Source organism: Ranitomeya variabilis, chromosome 1, assembly GCF_051348905.1.
Source record: "Ranitomeya variabilis isolate aRanVar5 chromosome 1, aRanVar5.hap1, whole genome shotgun sequence".
Classification (NCBI taxonomy): Eukaryota; Metazoa; Chordata; class Amphibia; order Anura; family Dendrobatidae; genus Ranitomeya; species Ranitomeya variabilis.
The window spans coordinates 789,996,046-790,016,971 of record NC_135232.1 but is presented as its reverse complement, the minus strand read 5'-3'; the positions used below and the strand labels follow the sequence as shown (position 1 = coordinate 790,016,971).

At 34.4% G+C, this 20,926-nt stretch overlaps 8 non-coding genes across 8 annotated transcripts; all 8 read right to left on the bottom strand.

The window, feature by feature from the left end:
• Positions 1 to 1,009: 1,009 nt before the first annotated feature.
• Positions 1,010 to 1,095, bottom strand: TRNAR-UCU (transfer RNA arginine (anticodon UCU)). The gene is given in 2 exon segments: positions 1,010 to 1,045; positions 1,059 to 1,095. It is a non-coding gene; the product is annotated as a tRNA-Arg (tRNA).
• Positions 1,096 to 3,834: 2,739 nt separating this feature from the next.
• Positions 3,835 to 3,920, bottom strand: TRNAR-UCU (transfer RNA arginine (anticodon UCU)). The gene is given in 2 exon segments: positions 3,835 to 3,870; positions 3,884 to 3,920. It is a non-coding gene; the product is annotated as a tRNA-Arg (tRNA).
• Positions 3,921 to 6,659: 2,739 nt separating this feature from the next.
• Positions 6,660 to 6,746, bottom strand: TRNAR-UCU (transfer RNA arginine (anticodon UCU)). Its single transcript is given in 2 exon segments — positions 6,660 to 6,695; positions 6,709 to 6,746. It is a non-coding gene; the product is annotated as a tRNA-Arg (tRNA).
• Positions 6,747 to 8,072: 1,326 nt separating this feature from the next.
• TRNAR-UCU (transfer RNA arginine (anticodon UCU)) lies at positions 8,073 to 8,159 on the bottom strand. The gene is given in 2 exon segments: positions 8,073 to 8,108; positions 8,122 to 8,159. It is a non-coding gene; the product is annotated as a tRNA-Arg (tRNA).
• A 2,614-nt stretch (positions 8,160 to 10,773) lies between these two features.
• Positions 10,774 to 10,860, bottom strand: TRNAR-UCU (transfer RNA arginine (anticodon UCU)). Its single transcript is given in 2 exon segments — positions 10,774 to 10,809; positions 10,823 to 10,860. It is a non-coding gene; the product is annotated as a tRNA-Arg (tRNA).
• Positions 10,861 to 17,838: 6,978 nt separating this feature from the next.
• Positions 17,839 to 17,925, bottom strand: TRNAR-UCU (transfer RNA arginine (anticodon UCU)). The gene is given in 2 exon segments: positions 17,839 to 17,874; positions 17,888 to 17,925. It is a non-coding gene; the product is annotated as a tRNA-Arg (tRNA).
• Positions 17,926 to 19,251: 1,326 nt separating this feature from the next.
• On the bottom strand, positions 19,252 to 19,337 carry TRNAR-UCU (transfer RNA arginine (anticodon UCU)). The gene is given in 2 exon segments: positions 19,252 to 19,287; positions 19,301 to 19,337. It is a non-coding gene; the product is annotated as a tRNA-Arg (tRNA).
• Positions 19,338 to 20,663: 1,326 nt separating this feature from the next.
• Positions 20,664 to 20,749, bottom strand: TRNAR-UCU (transfer RNA arginine (anticodon UCU)). The gene is given in 2 exon segments: positions 20,664 to 20,699; positions 20,713 to 20,749. It is a non-coding gene; the product is annotated as a tRNA-Arg (tRNA).
• Positions 20,750 to 20,926: the final 177 nt, after the last annotated feature.

Sequence of the window (20,926 nt, the reverse complement as noted above, 5' to 3'; positions counted from 1 at the left end):
TCTCAAGCTTTGATTTTTTTTACTTTCTACAGCTTCAATGCAGTAGCCACTGACCCTTAGGAACTTAAGCCTAGAAAAATGGCTTGGAACATCAGTTTCGTTGTACGCTAATGGGACACTGGTTTGGGAAGGATATTAGTCAAAACAAAGGAAATAATTTTAGCCATATGATAAGACTATCAGAAAACATTTGTTTTAGTCCAAATGAATGCAGGGAAATTTTCTGGAGTGCTCCTGCTAGATATCCTGATTTTAGAAGTCAGCTATGCTTTTCTTTAGAAGTTTTTCCTTTCCTCATTTTTTCCTTTTACAGTTTTTCTAAAAATATCTAGGACTGTACATTAATGGCCAAAAGATTTCAGACTGATACAAAATTTGGCTTTCACAAAGTTTACTGCTTCAGATTTTATAGTGGTAATTTGTGTTAACGCTAGATTATTATGAAAAGAGATCAGATGATTTGTCCAAAATTATAAACTAATTTCTTACCATAAAAATTAACTTAATAACAAAAAACTCATTTCCACTGAATTTCGGCTCTCCAAAAATTACTTGCTTACATGATTTCAGTGATCTCGTTAGCGAAGCAGAAAGTGTTTATGAGGACAAGGCAGCTGATATTACTCTGTTCTCATCTTTAAACTTATTTCGACACTTTTTAGCCAAAGAATGTCCACGTTTTGCATATCTTGTAAACACATACAAAAATGACTTTTAAAAAGGTTCAAATTAAAAAAAGAACTTGGGACTACTGAAAACAGGAAACAGAACACCAATCACTAGACAAACAATATGCAATAATTTATTGTGCCCTATATGCTATTGTTTGTGTCAATGAGCCTTTATAAAGTATCTGCTCCTTCTACGTTCTTTGACAAGTTCAAACCTAAATACGGCTTCTAATTTTCTCTAAATGTTAATATGAAGCGCAGATCTGATACATTTTTTTTCCTTTTTCATATTTCCAACAACTGAGACAAAGTGTGAATGTCACACAAACTTTAAAATATGACTCTGGTGGTACTCGAACCCACAAACTTTGAATCACATCAGTTCCCTAGAAGTCCAATGCGCTATCCATTGCGCCACAGAGCCACAAGTCTCTTACTTGAAGTAGGTGTTTTGTCAAATCTAGATACTCAACATTTTCCTGATGACTGGATAACAGAAAGATTTCTTTTCTCTATGGAACTTTGCTTTTGTTTTCTTATTTGTAAAGGTAAAACTGATCAGAAAGAAAATGCATATAATGTAAAAGGGAAAGATCTATTTCATACTAAAACTCATTACATGCACTTTTTTAGTCTTACATGCCAGGAGTTCATTATAAATTACTAACAGAGTTCCCTGTTGGTAAAATGTGGCACAGTAATGTATGCAAGACCACAAAAGGGGTTGATTTTGCTGGTTTCTGACTCTCAAGGTTTGATCTTTTTTACTTTCTACAGCTTCAATACAGTAGCCACTGACCCTTAGGAACTTAAGCCTAGAAAAATGGCTTGGAACATCAGTTTCATTGTACGCTAATGGGACACTGGTTTGGGAAGGATATTAGTCAAAACAAAGGAAATAATTTTAGCCATATGATAAGACTATCAGAGAACATTTGTTTTAGTCCAAATAAATGCAGGGAAATTTTCTGGAGTACTCCTGCTAGATATCCTGATTTTAGAAGTCAGCAATGCTTTTCTTTAGAAGTTTTTCCTTTCCTCATTTTTTCCTTTTACAGTTTTTCTAAAAATATCTAGGACTGTACATTAATGGCCAAAAGATTTCAGACTGATACAAAATTTGGCTTTCACAAAGTTTACTGCTTCAGATTTTATAGTGGTAATTTGTGTTAACGCTAGATTATTATGAAAAGAGTTCAGATGATTTGTCCAAAATTATAAACTAATTTCTTACCATAAAAATTAACTTAATAACAAAAAACTCATTTCCACTGAATTTCGGCTCTCCAAAAATTACTTGCTTACATGATTTCAGTGATCTCGTTAGCGAAGCAGAAAGTGTTTATGAGGACAAGGCAGCTGATATCACTCTGTTCTCATCTTTAAACTTATTTCGACACTTTTTAGCCAAAGAATGTCCACGTTTTGCATATCTTGTAAACACATACAAAAATGACTTTTAAAAAGGTTCAAATTAAAAAAAGAACTTGGGACTACTGAAAACAGGAAACAGAACACCAATCACTAGACAAACAATATGCAATAATTTATTGTGCCCTATATGCTATTGTTTGTGTCAATGAGCCTTTAGTATCTGCTCCTTCTACGTTCTTTGACAAGTTCAAACCTAAATACGGCTTCTAATTTTCTCTAAATGTTAATATGAAGTGCAGATCTGATACATTTTTTTTCCTTTTTCATATTTCCAACAACTGAGACAAAGTATGAATGTCACACAAACTTTAAAATATGACTCTGGTGGGACTCGAACCCACAAACTTTGAATCACATCAGTTCCCTAGAAGTCCCAATGCGCTATCCATTGCGCAACAGAGCCACAAGTCTCTTACTTGAAGTAGGTGTTTTGTCAAATCTAGATACTCAACATTTTCCTGATGACTGGATAACAGAAAGATTTCTTTTGTCTATGGAACTTTGCTTTTGTTTTCTTATTTGTAAAGGTAAAACTGATCAGAAAGAAAATGCATATAATGTAAAAGGGAAAGATCTATTTCATACTAAAACTCATTACATGCACTTTTTTAGTCTTACATGCCAGGAGTTCATTATAAATTACTAATAGAGTTCCCTGTTGGTAAAATGTGGCACAGTAATGTATGCAAGACCACAAAAGGGGTTGACTTTGCTGGTTTCTGACTCTCAAGCTTTGATCTTTTTTACTTTCTACAGCTTCAATGCAGTAGCCACTGACCCTTAGGAACTTAAGCCTAGAAAAATGGCTTGGAACATCAGTTTCATTGTACGCTAATGGGACACTGGTTTGGGAAGGATATTAGTCAAAACAAAGGAAATAATTTTAGCCATATGATAAGACTATCAGAGAACATTTGTTTTAGTCCAAATAAATGCAGGGAAATTTTCTGGAGTACTCCTGCTAGATATCCTGATTTTAGAAGTCAGCAATGCTTTTCTTTAGAAGTTTTTCCTTTCCTCATTTTTTCCTTTTACAGTTTTTCTAAAAATATCTAGGACTGTACATTAATGGCCAAAAGATTTCAGACTGATACAAAATTTGGCTTTCACAAAGTTTACTGCTTCAGATTTTATAGTGGTAATTTGTGTTAACGCTAGATTATTATGAAAAGAGTTCAGATGATTTGTCCAAAATTATAAACTAATTTCTTACCATAAAAATTAACTTAATAACAAAAAACTCATTTCCACTGAATTTCGGCTCTCCAAAAATTACTTGCTTACATGATTTCAGTGATCTCGTTAGCGAAGCAGAAAGTGTTTATGAGGACAAGGCAGCTGATATCACTCTGTTCTCATCTTTAAACTTATTTCGACACTTTTTAGCCAAAGAATGTCCACGTTTTGCATATCTTGTAAACACATACAAAAATGACTTTTAAAAAGGTTCAAATTAAAAAAAGAACTTGGGACTACTGAAAACAGGAAACAGAACACCAATCACTAGACAAACAATATGCAATAATTTATTGTGCCCTATATGCTATTGTTTGTGTCAATGAGCCTTTAGTATCTGCTCCTTCTACGTTCTTTGACAAGTTCAAACCTAAATACGGCTTCTAATTTTCTCTAAATGTTAATATGAAGCGCAGATCTGATACATTTTTTTTCCTTTTTCATATTTCCAACAACTGAGACAAAGTGTGAATGTCACACAAACTTTAAAATATGACTCTGGTGGTACTCGAACCCACAAACTTTGAATCACATCAGTTCCCTAGAAGTCCAATGCGCTATCCATTGCGCCACAGAGCCACAAGTCTCTTACTTGAAGTAGGTGTTTTGTCAAATCTAGATACTCAACATTTTCCTGATGACTGGATAACAGAAAGATTTCTTTTCTCTATGGAACTTTGCTTTTGTTTTCTTATTTGTAAAGGTAAAACTGATCAGAAAGAAAATGCATATAATGTAAAAGGGAAAGATCTATTTCATACTAAAACTCATTACATGCACTTTTTTAGTCTTACATGCCAGGAGTTCATTATAAATTACTAACAGAGTTCCCTGTTGGTAAAATGTGGCACAGTAATGTATGCAAGACCACAAAAGGGGTTGATTTTGCTGGTTTCTGACTCTCAAGGTTTGATCTTTTTTACTTTCTACAGCTTCAATACAGTAGCCACTGACCCTTAGGAACTTAAGCCTAGAAAAATGGCTTGGAACATCAGTTTCATTGTACGCTAATGGGACACTGGTTTGGGAAGGATATTAGTCAAAACAAAGGAAATAATTTTAGCCATATGATAAGACTATCAGAGAACATTTGTTTTAGTCCAAATAAATGCAGGGAAATTTTCTGGAGTACTCCTGCTAGATATCCTGATTTTAGAAGTCAGCAATGCTTTTCTTTAGAAGTTTTTCCTTTCCTCATTTTTTCCTTTTACAGTTTTTCTAAAAATATCTAGGACTGTACATTAATGGCCAAAAGATTTCAGACTGATACAAAATTTGGCTTTCACAAAGTTTACTGCTTCAGATTTTATAGTGGTAATTTGTGTTAACGCTAGATTATTATGAAAAGAGTTCAGATGATTTGTCCAAAATTATAAACTAATTTCTTACCATAAAAATTAACTTAATAACAAAAAACTCATTTCCACTGAATTTCGGCTCTCCAAAAATTACTTGCTTACATGATTTCAGTGATCTCGTTAGCGAAGCAGAAAGTGTTTATGAGGACAAGGCAGCTGATATCACTCTGTTCTCATCTTTAAACTTATTTCGACACTTTTTAGCCAAAGAATGTCCACGTTTTGCATATCTTGTAAACACATACAAAAATGACTTTTAAAAAGGTTCAAATTAAAAAAAGAACTTGGGACTACTGAAAACAGGAAACAGAACACCAATCACTAGACAAACAATATGCAATAATTTATTGTGCCCTATATGCTATTGTTTGTGTCAATGAGCCTTTAGTATCTGCTCCTTCTACGTTCTTTGACAAGTTCAAACCTAAATACGGCTTCTAATTTTCTCTAAATGTTAATATGAAGTGCAGATCTGATACATTTTTTTTCCTTTTTCATATTTCCAACAACTGAGACAAAGTATGAATGTCACACAAACTTTAAAATATGACTCTGGTGGGACTCGAACCCACAAACTTTGAATCACATCAGTTCCCTAGAAGTCCCAATGCGCTATCCATTGCGCAACAGAGCCACAAGTCTCTTACTTGAAGTAGGTGTTTTGTCAAATCTAGATACTCAACATTTTCCTGATGACTGGATAACAGAAAGATTTCTTTTGTCTATGGAACTTTGCTTTTGTTTTCTTATTTGTAAAGGTAAAACTGATCAGAAAGAAAATGCATATAATGTAAAAGGGAAAGATCTATTTCATACTAAAACTCATTACATGCACTTTTTTAGTCTTACATGCCAGGAGTTCATTATAAATTACTAATAGAGTTCCCTGTTGGTAAAATGTGGCACAGTAATGTATGCAAGACCACAAAAGGGGTTGACTTTGCTGGTTTCTGACTCTCAAGCTTTGATCTTTTTTACTTTCTACAGCTTCAATGCAGTAGCCACTGACCCTTAGGAACTTAAGCCTAGAAAAATGGCTTGGAACATCAGTTTCATTGTACGCTAATGGGACACTGGTTTGGGAAGGATATTAGTCAAAACAAAGGAAATAATTTTAGCCATATGATAAGACTATCAGAGAACATTTGTTTTAGTCCAAATAAATGCAGGGAAATTTTCTGGAGTACTCCTGCTAGATATCCTGATTTTAGAAGTCAGCAATGCTTTTCTTTAGAAGTTTTTCCTTTCCTCATTTTTTCCTTTTACAGTTTTTCTAAAAATATCTAGGACTGTACATTAATGGCCAAAAGATTTCAGACTGATACAAAATTTGGCTTTCACAAAGTTTACTGCTTCAGATTTTATAGTGGTAATTTGTGTTAACGCTAGATTATTATGAAAAGAGTTCAGATGATTTGTCCAAAATTATAAACTAATTTCTTACCATAAAAATTAACTTAATAACAAAAAACTCATTTCCACTGAATTTCGGCTCTCCAAAAATTACTTGCTTACATGATTTCAGTGATCTCGTTAGCGAAGCAGAAAGTGTTTATGAGGACAAGGCAGCTGATATCACTCTGTTCTCATCTTTAAACTTATTTCGACACTTTTTAGCCAAAGAATGTCCACGTTTTGCATATCTTGTAAACACATACAAAAATGACTTTTAAAAAGGTTCAAATTAAAAAAAGAACTTGGGACTACTGAAAACAGGAAACAGAACACCAATCACTAGACAAACAATATGCAATAATTTATTGTGCCCTATATGCTATTGTTTGTGTCAATGAGCCTTTAGTATCTGCTCCTTCTACGTTCTTTGACAAGTTCAAACCTAAATACGGCTTCTAATTTTCTCTAAATGTTAATATGAAGTGCAGATCTGATACATTTTTTTTCCTTTTTCATATTTCCAACAACTGAGACAAAGTATGAATGTCACACAAACTTTAAAATATGACTCTGGTGGGACTCGAACCCACAAACTTTGAATCACATCAGTTCCCTAGAAGTCCCAATGCGCTATCCATTGCGCCACAGAGCCACAAGTCTCTTACTTGAAGTAGGTGTTTTGTCAAATCTAGATACTCAACATTTTCCTGATGACTGGATAACAGAAAGATTTCTTTTCTCTATGGAACTTTGCTTTTGTTTTCTTATTTGTAAAGGTAAAACTGATCAGAAAGAAAATGCATATAATGTAAAAGGGAAAGATCTATTTCATACTAAAACTCATTACATGCACTTTTTTAGTCTTACATGCCAGGAGTTCATTATAAATTACTAATAGAGTTCCCTGTTGGTAAAATGTGGCACAGTAATGTATGCAAGACCACAAAAGGGGTTGACTTTGCTGGTTTCTGACTCTCAAGCTTTGATCTTTTTTACTTTCTACAGCTTCAATGCAGTAGCCACTGACCCTTAGGAACTTAAGCCTAGAAAAATGGCTTGGAACATCAGTTTCATTGTACGCTAATGGGACACTGGTTTGGGAAGGATATTAGTCAAAACAAAGGAAATAATTTTAGCCATATGATAAGACTATCAGAGAACATTTGTTTTAGTCCAAATAAATGCAGGGAAATTTTCTGGAGTACTCCTGCTAGATATCCTGATTTTAGAAGTCAGCAATGCTTTTCTTTAGAAGTTTTTCCTTTCCTCATTTTTTCCTTTTACAGTTTTTCTAAAAATATCTAGGACTGTACATTAATGGCCAAAAGATTTCAGACTGATACAAAATTTGGCTTTCACAAAGTTTACTGCTTCAGATTTTATAGTGGTAATTTGTGTTAACGCTAGATTATTATGAAAAGAGTTCAGATGATTTGTCCAAAATTATAAACTAATTTCTTACCATAAAAATTAACTTAATAACAAAAAACTCATTTCCACTGAATTTCGGCTCTCCAAAAATTACTTGCTTACATGATTTCAGTGATCTCGTTAGCGAAGCAGAAAGTGTTTATGAGGACAAGGCAGCTGATATCACTCTGTTCTCATCTTTAAACTTATTTCGACACTTTTTAGCCAAAGAATGTCCACGTTTTGCATATCTTGTAAACACATACAAAAATGACTTTTAAAAAGGTTCAAATTAAAAAAAGAACTTGGGACTACTGAAAACAGGAAACAGAACACCAATCACTAGACAAACAATATGCAATAATTTATTGTGCCCTATATGCTATTGTTTGTGTCAATGAGCCTTTAGTATCTGCTCCTTCTACGTTCTTTGACAAGTTCAAACCTAAATACGGCTTCTAATTTTCTCTAAATGTTAATATGAAGTGCAGATCTGATACATTTTTTTTCCTTTTTCATATTTCCAACAACTGAGACAAAGTATGAATGTCACACAAACTTTAAAATATGACTCTGGTGGGACTCGAACCCACAAACTTTGAATCACATCAGTTCCCTAGAAGTCCCAATGCGCTATCCATTGCGCCACAGAGCCACAAGTCTCTTACTTGAAGTAGGTGTTTTGTCAAATCTAGATACTCAACATTTTCCTGATGACTGGATAACAGAAAGATTTCTTTTCTCTATGGAACTTTGCTTTTGTTTTCTTATTTGTAAAGGTAAAACTGATCAGAAAGAAAATGCATATAATGTAAAAGGGAAAGATCTATTTCATACTAAAACTCATTACATGCACTTTTTTAGTCTTACATGCCAGGAGTTCATTATAAATTACTAATAGAGTTCCCTGTTGGTAAAATGTGGCACAGTAATGTATGCAAGACCACAAAAGGGGTTGACTTTGCTGGTTTCTGACTCTCAAGCTCTGATCTTTTTTACTTTCTACAGCTTCAATGCAGTAGCCACTGACCCTTAGGAACTTAAGCCTAGAAAAATGGCTTGGAACATCAGTTTCATTGTACGCTAATGGGACACTGGTTTGGGAAGGATATTAGTCAAAACAAAGGAAATAATTTTAGCCATATGATAAGACTATCAGAGAACATTTGTTTTAGTCCAAATAAATGCAGGGAAATTTTCTGGAGTACTCCTGCTAGATATCCTGATTTTAGAAGTCAGCAATGCTTTTCTTTAGAAGTTTTTCCTTTCCTCATTTTTTCCTTTTACAGTTTTTCTAAAAATATCTAGGACTGTACATTAATGGCCAAAAGATTTCAGACTGATACAAAATTTGGCTTTCACAAAGTTTACTGCTTCAGATTTTATAGTGGTAATTTGTGTTAACGCTAGATTTTTATGAAAAGAGTTCAGATGATTTGTCCAAAATTATAAACTAATTTCTTACCATAAAAATTAACTTAATAACAAAAAACTCATTTCCACTGAATTTCGGCTCTCCAAAAATTACTTGCTTACATGATTTCAGTGATCTCGTTAGCGAAGCAGAAAGTGTTTATGAGGACAAGGCAGCTGATATCACTCTGTTCTCATCTTTAAACTTATTTCGCCACTTTTTAGCCAAAGAATGTCCACGTTTTGCATATCTTGTAAACACATACAAAAATGACTTTTAAAAAGGTTCAAATTAACCCCTTCCCGACATGTGACGGTATAGTACGTCACATGTCGGGACCCCCGCTTTGATGTGCGCTCCGGCGGTGAGCGCACATCAAAGTCGCGACATGTCAGCTGTTTTTTACAGCTGACATGTGCGCGCAATAGCGGCGGGTGAAATCGCGATCACCCGCCGCTATTAACTAGTTAAATGCCGCTGTCAAACTCAGACAGCGGCATTTAACTACCGCATCCGGCCGTGCGGCCGGATATGAGCGCATCGCCGACCCCCGTCACATGATCGGGGGTCGGCGATGTGTCAGGAAGGTAACCATAGAGGTCCTTGAGACCTCTATGGTTACTGATTGCCGGTGGCTGTGAGCGCCCCCCTGTGGTCGGCGCTCACAGCACACCTGCAAATCTGCTGTGTAGCAGCGATCTTATGATCACTGCTGCATAGCAGAGCCGATCGGGCTGTGCCTGCTTCTAGCCTCCCATGGAGGCTATAGAAGCATGGCAAAAGTAAAAAAAAAAAGTTTTTAAAAATGTGAAAAAAATAAAAAAAATATAAAAGTTTAAATCACCCCCCTTTCGCCCCAATCAAAATAAATCAATAAAAAAAAACCCCAACCTACACATATTTGGTATCGCCGCGTTCAGAATCGCCCGATCTATCAATTAAAAAAAAGCATTAACCTGATCGCTAAATGGCGTAATGAGAAAAAAATTCGAAACGCCAGATTTACGTTTTTTTGGTCGCCACGACATTGCATTAAAATGCAATAACGGGCGATCAAAAGAACGTATCTACACCAAAATGCTATCATTAAAAACGCCAGCTCGGCACGCAAAAAATAAGCCCTCACCTGACCCCAGATCACGAAAAATGGAGACGCTACGAGTATCGGAAAATGGCGCAATTTTGTTTTGTTTTGTTTTTTGCAAAGTTTGGAATTTTTTTTCACCACTTAGGTGAAAAATAACCTAGTCATGTTAGGTGTCTATAAACTCGTAGTGACCTGGAGAATCATAATGGCAGGTCAGTTTTAGCATTTAGTGAACCTAGCAAAATAGGCAAGCAAAAAACAAGTGTGGGATTGCACTTTTTTTGCAATTTCACTGCACTTGGAATTTTTTTCCCGTTTTCTAGTACACGACATGCTAAAACCAATGATGTCGTTCAAAAGTACAACTCGTCCCGCAAAAAATAAGCCCTCACATGGCCAAATTGACGGAAAAATAAAAAAGTTATGGCTCTGGGAAGGAGGGTAGCGAAAAACGAAAATGGAAAAACGGAAAAAGCTCCGGGGGTGAAGGGGTTAAAAAAAGAACTTGGGACTACTGAAAACAGGAAACAGAACACCAATCACTAGACAAACAATATGCAATAATTTATTGTGCCCTATATGCTATTGTTTGTGTCAATGAGCCTTTAGTATCTGCTCCTTCTACGTTCTTTGACAAGTTCAAACCTAAATACGGCTTCTAATTTTCTCTAAATGTTAATATGAAGTGCAGATCTGATACATTTTTTTTCCTTTTTCATATTTCCAACAACTGAGACAAAGTATGAATGTCACACAAACTTTAAAATATGACTCTGGTGGGACTCGAACCCACAAACTTTGAATCACATCAGTTCCCTAGAAGTCCCAATGCGCTATCCATTGCGCCACAGAGCCACAAGTCTCTTACTTTAAGTAGGTGTTTTGTCAAATCTAGATACTCAACATTTTCCTGATGACTGGATAACAGAAAGATTTCTTTTCTCTATGGAACTTTGCTTTTGTTTTCTTATTTGTAAAGGTAAAACTGATCAGAAAGAAAATGCATATAATGTAAAAGGGAAAGATCTATTTCATACTAAAACTCATTACATGCACTTTTTTAGTCTTACATGCCAGGAGTTCATTATAAATTACTAACAGAGTTCCCTGTTGGTAAAATGTGGCACAGTAATGTATGCAAGACCACAAAAGGGGTTGATTTTGCTGGTTTCTGACTCTCAAGGTTTGATCTTTTTTACTTTCTACAGCTTCAATACAGTAGCCACTGACCCTTAGGAACTTAAGCCTAGAAAAATGGCTTGGAACATCAGTTTCATTGTACGCTAATGGGACACTGGTTTGGGAAGGATATTAGTCAAAACAAAGGAAATAATTTTAGCCATATGATAAGGCTATCAGAGAACATTTGTTTTAGTCCAAATAAATGCAGGGAAATTTTCTGGAGTACTCCTGCTAGATATCCTGATTTTAGAAGTCAGCAATGCTTTTCTTTAGAAGTTTTTCCTTTCCTCATTTTTTCCTTTTACAGTTTTTCTAAAAATATCTAGGACTGTACATTAATGGCCAAAAGATTTCAGACTGATACAAAATTTGGCTTTCACAAAGTTTACTGCTTCAGATTTTATAGTGGTAATTTGTGTTAACGCTAGATTATTATGAAAAGAGTTCAGATGATTTGTCCAAAATTATAAACTAATTTCTTACCATAAAAATTAACTTAATAACAAAAAACTCATTTCCACTGAATTTCGGCTCTCCAAAAATTACTTGCTTACATGATTTCAGTGATCTCGTTAGCGAAGCAGAAAGTGTTTATGAGGACAAGGCAGCTGATATCACTCTGTTCTCATCTTTAAACTTATTTCGACACTTTTTAGCCAAAGAATGTCCACGTTTTGCATATCTTGTAAACACATACAAAAATGACTTTTAAAAAGGTTCAAATTAAAAAAAGAACTTGGGACTACTGAAAACAGGAAACAGAACACCAATCACTAGACAAACAATATGCAATAATTTATTGTGCCCTATATGCTATTGTTTGTGTCAATGAGCCTTTAGTATCTGCTCCTTCTACGTTCTTTGACAAGTTCAAACCTAAATACGGCTTCTAATTTTCTCTAAATGTTAATATGAAGTGCAGATCTGATACATTTTTTTTCCTTTTTCATATTTCCAACAACTGAGACAAAGTATGAATGTCACACAAACTTTAAAATATGACTCTGGTGGGACTCGAACCCACAAACTTTGAATCACATCAGTTCCCTAGAAGTCCCAATGCGCTATCCATTGCGCAACAGAGCCACAAGTCTCTTACTTGAAGTAGGTGTTTTGTCAAATCTAGATACTCAACATTTTCCTGATGACTGGATAACAGAAAGATTTCTTTTCTCTATGGAACTTTGCTTTTGTTTTCTTATTTGTAAAGGTAAAACTGATCAGAAAGAAAATGCATATAATGTAAAAGGGAAAGATCTATTTCATACTAAAACTCATTACATGCACTTTTTTAGTCTTACATGCCAGGAGTTCATTATAAATTACTAATAGAGTTCCCTGTTGGTAAAATGTGGCACAGTAATGTATGCAAGACCACAAAAGGGGTTGACTTTGCTGGTTTCTGACTCTCAAGCTTTGATCTTTTTTACTTTCTACAGCTTCAATGCAGTAGCCACTGACCCTTAGGAACTTAAGCCTAGAAAAATGGCTTGGAACATCAGTTTCATTGTACGCTAATGGGACACTGGTTTGGGAAGGATATTAGTCAAAACAAAGGAAATAATTTTAGCCATATGATAAGACTATCAGAGAACATTTGTTTTAGTCCAAATAAATGCAGGGAAATTTTCTGGAGTACTCCTGCTAGATATCCTGATTTTAGAAGTCAGCAATGCTTTTCTTTAGAAGTTTTTCCTTTCCTCATTTTTTCCTTTTACAGTTTTTCTAAAAATATCTAGGACTGTACATTAATGGCCAAAAGATTTCAGACTGATACAAAATTTGGCTTTCACAAAGTTTACTGCTTCAGATTTTATAGTGGTAATTTGTGTTAACGCTAGATTATTATGAAAAGAGTTCAGATGATTTGTCCAAAATTATAAACTAATTTCTTACCATAAAAATTAACTTAATAACAAAAAACTCATTTCCACTGAATTTCGGCTCTCCAAAAATTACTTGCTTACATGATTTCAGTGATCTCGTTAGCGAAGCAGAAAGTGTTTATGAGGACAAGGCAGCTGATATCACTCTGTTCTCATCTTTAAACTTATTTCGACACTTTTTAGCCAAAGAATGTCCACGTTTTGCATATCTTGTAAACACATACAAAAATGACTTTTAAAAAGGTTCAAATTAAAAAAAGAACTTGGGACTACTGAAAACAGGAAACAGAACACCAATCACTAGACAAACAATATGCAATAATTTATTGTGCCCTATATGCTATTGTTTGTGTCAATGAGCCTTTAGTATCTGCTCCTTCTACGTTCTTTGACAAGTTCAAACCTAAATACGGCTTCTAATTTTCTCTAAATGTTAATATGAAGTGCAGATCTGATACATTTTTTTTCCTTTTTCATATTTCCAACAACTGAGACAAAGTATGAATGTCACACAAACTTTAAAATATGACTCTGGTGGGACTCGAACCCACAAACTTTGAATCACATCAGTTCCCTAGAGGTCCCAAAGCGCTATCCATTGCGCCACAGAGCCACAAGTCTCTTACTTGAAGTAGGTGTTTTGTCAAATCTAGATACTCAACATTTTCCTGATGACTGGATAACAGAAAGATTTCTTTTCTCTATGGAACTTTGCTTTTGATTTCTTATTTGTAAAGGTAAAACTGATCAGAAAGAAAATGCATATAATGTAAAAGGGAAAGATCTATTTCATACTAAAACTCATTACATGCACTTTTTTAGTCTTACATGCCAGGAGTTCATTATAAATTACTAATAGAGTTCCCTGTTGGTAAAATGTGGCACAGTAATGTATGCAAGACCACAAAAGGGGTTGACTTTGCTGGTTTCTGACTCTCAAGCTTTGATCTTTTTTACTTTCTACAGCTTCAATGCAGTAGCCACTGACCCTTAGGAACTTAAGCCTAGAAAAATGGCTTGGAACATCAGTTTCATTGTACGCTAATGGGACACTGGTTTGGGAAGGATATTAGTCAAAACAAAGGAAATAATTTTAGCCATATGATAAGACTATCAGAGAACATTTGTTTTAGTCCAAATAAATGCAGGGAAATTTTCTGGAGTACTCCTGCTAGATATCCTGATTTTAGAAGTCAGCAATGCTTTTCTTTAGAAGTTTTTCCTTTCCTCATTTTTTCCTTTTACAGTTTTTCTAAAAATATCTAGGACTGTACATTAATGGCCAAAAGATTTCAGACTGATACAAAATTTGGCTTTCACAAAGTTTACTGCTTCAGATTTTATAGTGGTAATTTGTGTTAACGCTAGATTATTATGAAAAGAGTTCAGATGATTTGTCCAAAATTATAAACTAATTTCTTACCATAAAAATTAACTTAATAACAAAAAACTCATTTCCACTGAATTTCGGCTCTCCAAAAATTACTTGCTTACATGATTTCAGTGATCTCGTTAGCGAAGCAGAAAGTGTTTATGAGGACAAGGCAGCTGATATCACTCTGTTCTCATCTTTAAACTTATTTCGACACTTTTTAGCCAAAGAATGTCCACGTTTTGCATATCTTGTAAACACATACAAAAATGACTTTTAAAAAGGTTCAAATTAAAAAAAGAACTTGGGACTACTGAAAACAGGAAACAGAACACCAATCACTAGACAAACAATATGCAATAATTTATTGTGCCCTATATGCTATTGTTTGTGTCAATGAGCCTTTAGTATCTGCTCCTTCTACGTTCTTTGACAAGTTCAAACCTAAATACGGCTTCTAATTTTCTCTAAATGTTAATATGAAGTGCAGATCTGATACATTTTTTTTCCTTTTTCATATTTCCAACAACTGAGACAAAGTATGAATGTCACACAAACTTTAAAATATGACTCTGGTGGGACTCGAACCCACAAACTTTGAATCACATCAGTTCCCTAGAAGTCCCAATGCGCTATCCATTGCGCAACAGAGCCACAAGTCTCTTACTTGAAGTAGGTGTTTTGTCAAATCTAGATACTCAACATTTTCCTGATGACTGGATAACAGAAAGATTTCTTTTCTCTATGGAACTTTGCTTTTGTTTTCTTATTTGTAAAGGTAAAACTGATCAGAAAGAAAATGCATATAATGTAAAAGGGAAAGATCTATTTCATACTAAAACTCATTACATGCACTTTTTTAGTCTTACATGCCAGGAGTTCATTATAAATTACTAATAGAGTTCCCTGTTGGTAAAATGTGGCACAGTAATGTATGCAAGACCACAAAAGGGGTTGACTTTGCTGGTTTCTGACTCTCAAGCTTTGATCTTTTTTACTTTCTACAGCTTCAATGCAGTAGCCACTGACCCTTAGGAACTTAAGCCTAGAAAAATGGCTTGGAACATCAGTTTCATTGTACGCTAATGGGACACTGGTTTGGGAAGGATATTAGTCAAAACAAAGGAAATAATTTTAGCCATATGATAAGACTATCAGAGAACATTTGTTTTAGTCCAAATAAATGCAGGGAAATTTTCTGGAGTACTCCTGCTAGATATCCTGATTTTAGAAGTCAGCAATGCTTTTCTTTAGAAGTTTTTCCTTTCCTCATTTTTTCCTTTTACAGTTTTTCTAAAAATATCTAGGACTGTACATTAATGGCCAAAAGATTTCAGACTGATACAAAATTTGGCTTTCACAAAGTTTACTGCTTCAGATTTTATAGTGGTAATTTGTGTTAACGCTAGATTATTATGAAAAGAGTTCAGATGATTTGTCCAAAATTATAAACTAATTTCTTACCATAAAAATTAACTTAATAACAAAAAACTCATTTCCACTGAATTTCGGCTCTCCAAAAATTACTTGCTTACATGATTTCAGTGATCTCGTTAGCGAAGCAGAAAGTGTTTATGAGGACAAGGCAGCTGATATCACTCTGTTCTCATCTTTAAACTTATTTCGACACTTTTTAGCCAAAGAATGTCCACGTTTTGCATATCTTGTAAACACATACAAAAATGACTTTTAAAAAGGTTCAAATTAAAAAAAGAACTTGGGACTACTGAAAACAGGAAACAGAACACCAATCACTAGACAAACAATATGCAATAATTTATTGTGCCCTATATGCTATTGTTTGTGTCAATGAGCCTTTAGTATCTGCTCCTTCTACGTTCTTTGACAAGTTCAAACCTAAATACGGCTTCTAATTTTCTCTAAATGTTAATATGAAGTGCAGATCTGATACATTTTTTTTCCTTTTTCATATTTCCAACAACTGAGACAAAGTATGAATGTCACACAAACTTTAAAATATGACTCTGGTGGGACTCGAACCCACAAACTTTGAATCACATCAGTTCCCTAGAGGTCCCAAAGCGCTATCCATTGCGCCACAGAGCCACAAGTCTCTTACTTGAAGTAGGTGTTTTGTCAAATCTAGATACTCAACATTTTCCTGATGACTGGATAACAGAAAGATTTCTTTTCTCTATGGAACTTTGCTTTTGATTTCTTATTTGTAAAGGTAAAACTGATCAGAAAGAAAATGCATATAATGTAAAAGGGAAAGATCTATTTCATACTAAAACTCATTACATGCACTTTTTTAGTCTTACATGCCAGGAGTTCATTATAAATTACTAATAGAGTTCCCTGTTGGTAAAATGTGGCACAGTAATGTATGCAAGACCACAAAAGGGGTTGACTTTGCTGGTTTCTGACTCTCAAGCTTTGATCTTTTTTACTTTCTACAGCTTCAATGCAGTAGCCACTGACCCTTAGGAACTTAAGCCTAGAAAAATGGCTTGGAACATCAGTTTCATTGTACGCTAATGGGACACTGGTTTGGGAAGGATATTAGTCAAAACAAAGGAAATAATTTTAGCCATATGATAAGACTATCAGAGAACATTTGTTTTAGTCCAAATAAATGCAGGGAAATTTTCTGGAGTACTCCTGCTAGATATCCTGATTTTAGAAGTCAGCAATGCTTTTCTTTAGAAGTTTTTCCTTTCCTCATTTTTTCCTTTTACAGTTTTTCTAAAAATATCTAGGACTGTACATTAATGGCCAAAAGATTTCAGACTGATACAAAATTTGGCTTTCACAAAGTTTACTGCTTCAGATTTTATAGTGGTAATTTGTGTTAACGCTAGATTATTATGAAAAGAGTTCAGATGATTTGTCCAAAATTATAAACTAATTTCTTACCATAAAAATTAACTTAATAACAAAAAACTCATTTCCACTGAATTTCGGCTCTCCAAAAATTACTTGCTTACATGATTTCAGTGATCTCGTTAGCGAAGCAGAAAGTGTTTATGAGGACAAGGCAGCTGATATCACTCTGTTCTCATCTTTAAACTTATTTCGACACTTTTTAGCCAAAGAATGTCCACGTTTTGCATATCTTGTAAACACATACAAAAATGACTTTTAAAAAGGTTCAAATTAAAAAAAGAACTTGGGACTACTGAAAACAGGAAACAGAACACCAATCACTAGACAAACAATATGCAATAATTTATTGTGCCCTATATGCTATTGTTTGTGTCAATGGGCCTTTAGTATCTGCTCCTTCTACGTTCTTTGACAAGTTCAAACCTAAATACGGCTTCTAATTTTCTCTAAATGTTAATATGAAGTGCAGATCTGATACATTTTTTTTCCTTTTTCATATTTCCAACAACTGAGACAAAGTATGAATGTCACACAAACTTTAAAATATGACTCTGGTGGGACTCGAACCCACAAACTTTGAATCACATCAGTTCCCTAGAAGTCCCAATGCGCTATCCATTGCGCCACAGAGCCACAAGTCTCTTACTTGAAGTAGGTGTTTTGTCAAATCTAGATACTCAACATTTTCCTGATGACTGGATAACAGAAAGATTTCTTTTCTCTATGGAACTTTGCTTTTGTTTTCTTATTTGTAAAGGTAAAACTGATCAGAAAGAAAATGCATATAATGTAAAAGGGAAAGATCTATTTCATACTAAAACTCATTACATGCACTTTTTTAGTCTTACATGCCAGGAGTTCATTATAAATTACTAATAGAGTTCCCTGTTGGTAAAATGTGGCACAGTAATGTATGCAAGACCACAAAAGGGGTTGACTTTGCTGGTTTCTGACTCTCGAGCTTTGATCTTTTTTACTTTCTACAGCTTCAATGCAGTAGCCACTGACCCTTAGGAACTTAAGCCTAGAAAAATGGCTTGGAACATCAGTTTCATTGTACGCTAATGGGACACTGGTTTGGGAAGGATATTAGTCAAAACAAAGGAAATAATTTTAGCCATATGATAAGACTATCAGAGAACATTTGTTTTAGTCCAAATAAATGCAGGGAAATTTTCTGGAGTACTCCTGCTAGATATCCTGATTTTAGAAGTCAGCAATGCTTTTCTTTAGAAGTTTTTCCTTTCCTCATTTTTTCCTTTTACAGTTTTTCTAAAAATATCTAGGACTGTACATTAATGGCCAAAAGATTTCAGACTGATACAAAATTTGGCTTTCACAAAGTTTACTGCTTCAGATTTTATAGTGGTAATTTGTGTTAACGCTAGATTATTATGAAAAGAGTTCAGATGATTTGTCCAAAATTATAAACTAATTTCTTACCATAAAAATTAACTTAATAACAAAAAACTCATTTCCACTGAATTTCGGCTCTCCAAAAATTACCTGCTTACATGATTTCAGTGATCTCGTTAGCGAAGCAGAAAGTGTTTATGAGGACAAGGCAGCTGATATCACTCTGTTCTCATCTTTAAACTTATTTCGACACTTTTTAGCCAAAGAATGTCCACGTTTTGCATATCTTGTAAACACATACAAAAATGACTTTTAAAAAGGTTCAAATTAAAAAAACAACTTGGGACTACTGAAAACAGGAAACAGAACACCAATCACTAGACAAACAATATGCAATAATTTATTGTGCCCTATATGCTATTGTTTGTGTCAATGAGCCTTTAGTATCTGCTCCTTCTACATTCTTTGACAAGTTCAAACCTAAATACGGCTTCTAATTTTCTCTAAATGTTAATATTAAGCGCAGATCTGATACATTTTTTTTCCTTTTTCATATTTCCAACAAGTGAGACAAAGTATGAATGTCACACAAACTTTAAAATATGACTCTGGTGGGACTCGAACCCACAACCTTTGAATCACATCAGTTCCCTAGAAGTCCAATGCACTATCCATTGCGCCACAGAGCCACAAGTCTCTTACTTGAAGTAGGTGTTTTGTCAAATCTAGATACTCAACATGTTCCTGATGACTGGATAACAGAAAGATTTCTTTTCTCTATGGAACTTTGCTTTTGTTTTCTTATTTGTAAAGGTAAAACTGATCAGAAAGAAAATGCATATAATGTAAAAGGGAAAGATCTATTTCATACTAAAACTCATTACATGCACTTTTTTAGTCTTACATGCCAGGAGTTCATTATAAATTACTAATAGAGTTCCCTGTTGGTAAAATGTGGCACAGTAATGTATGCAAGACCACAAAAGGGGTTGACTTTGCTGGTTTCTGACTCTCAAGCTTTGATCTTTTTTACTTTCTACAGCTTCAATGCAGTAGCCACTGACCCTTAGGAACTTAAGCCTAGAAAAATGGCTTGGAACATCAGTTTCATTGTACGCTAATGGGACACTGGTTTGGGAAGGATATTAGTCAAAACAAAGGAAATAATTTTAGCCATATGATAAGACTATCAGAGAACATTTGTTTTAGTCCAAATAAATGCAGGGAAATTTTCTGGAGTACTCCTGCTAGATATCCTGATTTTAGAAGTCAGCAATGCTTTTCTTTAGAAGTTTTTCCTTTCCTCATTTTTTCCTTTTACAGTTTTTCTAAAAATATCTAGGACTGTACATTAATGGCCAAAAGATTTCAGACTGATACAAAATTTGGCTTTCACAAAGTTTACTGCTTCAGATTTTATAGTGGTAATTTGTGTTAACGCTAGATTATTATGAAAAGAGATCAGATGATTTGTCCAAAATTATAAACTAATTTCTTACCATAAAAATTAACTTAATAACAAAAAACTCATTTCCACTGAATTTCGGCTCTCCAAAAATTACCTGCTTACATGATTTCAGTGATCTCGTTAGCGAAGCAGAAAGTGTTTATGAGGACAAGGCAGCTGATATCACTCTGTTCTCATCTTTAAACTTATTTCGACACTTTTTAGCCAAAGAATGTCCACGTTTTGCATATCTTGTAAACACATACAAAAATGACTTTTAAAAAGGTTCAAATTAAAAAAAGAACTTGGGACTACTGAAAACAGGAAACAGAACACCAATCACTAGACAAACAATATGCAATAATTTATTGTGCCCTATATGCTATTGTTTGTGTCAATGAGCCTTTAGTATCTGCTCCTTCTACGTTCTTTGACAAGTTCAAACCTAAATACGGCTTCTAATTTTCTCTAAATGTTAATATTAAGCGCAGATCTGATACATTTTTTTTCCTTTTTCATATTTCCAACAAGTGAGACAAAGTATGAATGTCACACAAACTTTAAAATATGACTCTGGTGGGACTCGAACCCACAACCTTTGAATCACATCAGTTCCCTAGAAGTCCAATGCGCTATCCATTGCGCCACAGAGCCACAAGTCTCTTACTTGCAGTAGGTGTTTTGTCAAATCTAGATACTCAACATTTTCCTGATGACTGGATAACAGAAAGATTTCTTTTCTCTATGGAACTTTGCTTTTGTTTTCTTATTTGTAAAGGTAAAACTGATCAGAAAGAAAATGCATATAATGTAAAAGGGAAAGATCTATTT